We start from the raw sequence: 6,000 nt of genomic DNA on the forward strand, positions 1-6,000 counted from the left end.
CAGTGGTGATTACCCAGCAGCAGCAGGAACAAGAGTAGAAATGAAAGCTGTGGTGAAAAGAGAGTTTCTGAAGGGTTTAAGACAGTGGCTTGAGAAGTAATTACAGGAAACAGTGCTAACAACTTCAACAAAAGAGAGAGAGAAAAAAAAAAGACAGCGAGGACAATAAAAGAAAGCCAAGAAGGCTAAAGAAAGATATGAGACTACAGAGAACCAGAGGAAAGACCTGTGGCCCCTATTCATTAAGTTCCCAGGACACTTCCAAGTCCAAAAGAAGTTTCAGGTACTTCAGGCCTCAGGGCAGTAGTGCACACAGGCACAATCTGCTGCTGCTTCCTCCTCACTGATGTGCACTGCTACTGTAGCAGAGGATGGTAGCAGCTGCCAAACACCAGGCTCCCTGATTGTTAAACACAGAGCAATAACCAACCATCCTTAGACCTTAGCTCCACAGCTTCCTGGCTGCCAAACTGCAGCTTTGGGGACTTAGAAGCACACACCTTTGAATCTGTCTGTCCAGCCTGTAAGTCATGGTACTCAAGGGTTTGGAATTTTGAACTCTAAAAGAGTTTCTCCGCATCCACTCACCATTATTGTATTCTATGTAGATGAAAACATCATCCAGCTAATTGATAAAAATCTCAGCATGTACTCTGAAATTAGCACAGTGCAGTGAGAACTACAGAGGAAAGGAGGGGGTGCAGAGTATAACAGTCATGTAGGTGCTTACTGAGATTTCAACACAATTATTCCACTTCCTGTAATATCAGTATATCATGGGTGAGAAAATGAAATAGGAATTTAAGGATAATAACAATGAATCATACACATTCAAATAATCAGAACTACAGCCTTGTAAGCTGGCTCAGCAGGTAAAGGCATTTACTTCAAAGCTTAATGACCTGTGTTTGATCTTCAGAACCATCACAGAAGAAGGACAGAAACAACTCCCACAAGTTTTTCCTAACACAGCAAAGTACCTAGCAAAGTACCAGGAGGGTATCATAGGCATCTAAAATGCCATGTCCATTATTGTAGGTAGATTGTCTACTCTCTGTTGAGTATCCTACTGGATGCGTGCCAATACTGCTGTACCTGCAGAGGACTTGACCTCATAAGATTCCTGTACACAGAATTTAGCTTCTTCCTTTATCTATTTAGTAAACAGAGAAGAATGGTCTGATATTCTATCTAAAAATCAAACACCCGACAGCTGCTGACATCTAACAACACTGGTGACAATGGAAAGCAGTCTATAGCCTTTCCCTTCTACAGAAGGAAGTAAGGCTTCAAGGGATCTCAGTTGGATTATGCAGCACTGAATGTTGCAAAAATAAATGTAAGTTCAGAAAGAATAATGGCAAGATCTGCAGAGCTTCGTGTTAGAACCAATTAATATACGATGAGGCTTGCAACAGATCTTCTATGCAAGAGGTTTATTACGTGGATATAAAGAGAGGGATAGCAGGACATGATGGGGAGAAAGAAAGAGAGAGAAGGGGGAGAGAGGGGGGCACCCCATAGAGAAGAGAGGACCAAGAGAGAGCCAAGAGAGCAAGAGCAAGAGAGAGACCACGTGTAGGGTTGTCCCTTTAAGGGGCAAAGGTAACCACACCTTCAGGTGTGGCCACTTGGCTGGCAACACATCATGACATCATAAGTTGCTAGGCAACCCAGAAGCAGGTTTTGTTCCAAAATCCTAACACTTCGCCCTTGGTTTCACACAGGAACTTCACACACTTTCGTTTTTCTTGGGGTCTTCTTGCTCGGCATCTAACTTAGGAAGAGTTGCCCTACTTGAGCAGTTCTGGGAGGGGAATGTCCTTCCTTCTCTATAGATCTAGTTATGAGTACACAAAAATGTAAAACATATACTTTTACGTAATTTAAGATTATGCAAAATTTAAGGCATACCTTTTTACTTAATGATTATCCACAATAACATTATTAAACTGCGCTTCAATATTCATGTATTTTTTTCCAGTATTTTCAGAATGCAAGAAGTAAATAGATTGCTCTAAATACTGAGAACCACAAGAAACCCAATACTAGCAATATCTAAAAACTGCATGATAAAAGCCAATGTTTATTACATACTTTAGATGACTCATGTTGTTTTTATGTGATTTACTGCATTCATCATTTCATAATATTTTGCTATAAATTCCTATGAAATGGCTATTATCATTAGAAGACAACTCTTTCTTGATATCATGATATTATTACCTCCCATTTGTGCAAAACAGTACATGGAAAATCCTCAGTTATTTCCATCATTTACCATAAAGCATAATGAGAAGATTAACATTTGTGAAAATTAGTTAACAATAAGATGTATTCAACTGACTTTAACATGTGTTTCTATAATGGTTACTAAGATTAGCTTAGCATTTTTTCTCTTGAAATTTTCTGTTTAAATAGTGCCATCTGCATGCTTTTCTTTTGCACTATCAGTTTGGTCTTACTTATTAGAACATTTCCATATCTTTGTACAGTGGCTGCTGGGCTTTGGCTTGTATTGTCAATGCCGGATCACTGTGTATTATTGTGGATTGTGTTTTCTTTTGATACCTTTAAAGTTTCATTTTATATAAAAACAGTAGTTGCTAATTTAAATATCATCTTCTTCATTTTTCAAAAACAGTTTTAGCAAGATAAAATTAAATACTATAGAATTTACTAATTTAAATTTTATGAGTTCACACAATTTCTTTTGTTCAAGAAGATCCCTGGTGCACTTTTTCTTGCTCAGAGTGTCTGTGGTTGGTATTTTACATAAGTTAGTCACCCTTGGAGACTAAGATGCTCAAGGTTAATAAATCACTTTAATTCTAGATTACCTGTTGAGTTTATTTTAAGTATGTAAATGCAAGTGTGTTTAACAACCCATCTTCTTGTTAAGAATTTTCATGTCTTCCTTTTTTTAAAACTTCACACTGAATATTGTGTAAAATAAAAGCTTTAATATGGCATGTTATGCCAAATATAATGAACTTTCATCATATTTACCTCCTCATTTTGTTCTTTTATCTGTTACACTTCTTCTGGTCTTATTCACTTACAAAATAGTCTCCTAATAGTACAGCTTTAATGGTAAGTCCAGATGCTTCTTTTCAGAGGAAATATGTTTGACTTTGTTAGCATGGTTTATTTTGTTTCACACAATGATTTCTAATTCTACCTATTTTGCCTCAAACAAGATAATTTTATTTATATGTAAATATATGTGTGTGTAAAAATATTCACATATATAGCATTATATTTACTCTTTTCTGCACTTGCTTTAAGAATGCATGTTGTAATAGGCACCTGGCTAAATCAGTATCTTGCCTGCTGTGCATAGTTTACAATTTCACGCAGGGATCCCTACAGTGTGATGACTTACAGTCCTTTGGGTATGTATAAAGGAGAGTAAATCATATTATATTTTAATATTATATATTTTATTTGGTATTATACATTTAGTATCATATTTTATATATGAATCTTATTATCGTTCTAGTTTTAGTTTTAGTGAAGACCCTCTACATTTCCACAATGGCTGGACAAATTAACATTACAACTAAGAGTGTATCTTAAGGATTCCCTTTCTGTACATCTTTGTAGTCATTTGTTGTTTATTTCTGATGAAAGCCTCAATATCTAACCCAGTACAGGCTGAAACAATTTTTTAGTCCAGGCTGCTTTGAACTCATGATTTATCTTTCTCAAATCTTGGGTAATGTGATTTAAGACATAAACCATTGCAAATAATTTTGACAACACTTTGCACAGATAAACTATTTTACTCTGCATAAAGTCAAAGTTATCAATTATTCCCTTTATGTGCTGTGTCTTTTTGTCAGTGTTTCAAAATTGTGGGATGAGACAGAATTAGATCAAGAATACAGAACATCATTTCATACAAACTCATAGATGCAAGGAAACTATCCTGAGCCAGATATGCTCATTCAGATATGTGTCAGATATGTGTCATTCAGGACCATGAAGAAAGATTCAGCCTGACATTACTACCTATACAGAATAGTATAAAGTCATGAATGGACATTTCTCTGAATTACAAATCAATTCCAAATGAAACAAAGATAAACATCAAGCCAAAACTTAATCTTGAAAATAAAATGTAGTAAATAATTATTTTGTCTTGGAGATAGGTAAAAATTTTTAAGCAAGACATTTATAATCTCTCAAAATAATGATTAAAATTACAATTTAATTAATAATTACCATTTATCAAAAGAAAAATAAGAAACATTGGGGCATACAAATTAGGAGATAGGTTTAATATAACTCACAAAGATAATACAATAAATGAATTAAAGCAGTTCTAAAATCAAGTTCACAAAGATTGCACACAGACAGGCATACCTTTAATCCCAGCACTCAGGGAGGCAGAGGCAGGAAGATTGATGTCAGTTCAAGGCCAGCCTGGTTTACAAAGCAAGGCCAGAACAACCAAGGCTACACCACAGAGAAACCCTATCTTGAAAAGAAAAAAAAAAAAATCACACCCAGCAAAATACTGAAGAAAACTATTAATAGAAATTTACATGAAAAGAAAGATAATCAATATGGATATGAATACATCCAATATAATTAGAAGTCATAGAATTGAAATTATATTTATTACAAAGTCTATAAAATTATTTCAAACAAGAATATTGAACAACATGGACACATAGGCTAAACCTGGCAATGTAATCAAGCTGTCTACCCATGAGTAATGCAAAACAAAAATAACTCAGAAGTGCCTCTGTTAATAACACATGAAAATGTGCCTCACCTACTCTTTACCAATTCAAGTGTTCCTTGGAAAAAAAAAGGTAGTAACTGGTCTTTATATTACTCTGTTAAAGTAATATAGCACAACAGCTCCTTACACAGCATTTGCATTGCAATTGTGTGTGTATAGATTATACACAATGAACAAAATGTTTCACAGGTACTTTAGCATAGTAAGATTTGTTGTCCTTGGGGATCCTGGACCCAATTATTCAAAGAGGAGGACTTCTAACACTGTCTTAACTCTAGCAGAAAGCAAATTGGCAAGGGGTGAGCCAGGATTAGACAGGTAGCTTGAGAGAGCTAATCACTGGCCAGTTCCAGGTCCTCAGTGCTTCTAGCTTGAGTAAGAGAGTACCATGCATCCAACATATCTGAGGAGACATGACTGAGTCTCCTCCAGAGCCAGCACCAGCCTTCTGCAGACGCAGTACTCCAAGGCCAGACTGAGCTCCTGAGGGGCGCTCCACCCAGACATCAGGAACGAGTATTGAACTCCTCCCCTTAACAGGATTAAAGGGGAGCAATTTCCCTAGAGATAAAGCAAACTAGAACAACAGGAAATAAAAAAAAAAATGGCACCCCATCATGTGTAGATGATATCGAATTTCCCTGGGGAGAAGAATTGAGAAATGATTAAGTAATAATAAAAGAAGGCAGTTATTGTAACACTGAATATCTAATTATATCATTTTAATAAAATAGAAACAACATTGTAAAACAGAGCAGTGTATCAAAACAGAAATGTGTGAATTCACACATATAAAGTTCATTTGTATACATATTTATAAGTTGTTTTTTTTTTTTTTTTGTATCTTTTCCGCTTTGCAATAGACGCTATGGGGATACAGTGATAAATCAGAAATGACCTCTGCCCTCAGTAGATGAGATTCATGGAAAAAACTAACATGCACAGAAATATCTACAACATAATTCAGAAACTCGTAGGAACTCCGAGAGACAGGAACAAAATTAGCAGAGCAGCAAGTGGAGTTTTCACTCACCACTGTAGCAGTAAGAAATAGGGTCATAGTTGAGTAAGATGGTGGGTTATATTTCTCCCCAACTAGCATGCTTCAAAGCACTAAGTAGACTCAGGGTTTGTTTGTTTGTTTGCTTGCGTGCTTGCTTATTTGTTTAAGTACATGAAGTTGAGAAAGAAAAGTGGTGAGGGGATAAAGGGAGAGAAGAGAGGGATCTAGGGAAAGAGAGAAAGGG

Source organism: Meriones unguiculatus, chromosome 1 (assembly GCF_030254825.1).
Source record: "Meriones unguiculatus strain TT.TT164.6M chromosome 1, Bangor_MerUng_6.1, whole genome shotgun sequence".
NCBI lineage: Eukaryota > Metazoa > Chordata > Mammalia > Rodentia > Muridae > Meriones > Meriones unguiculatus.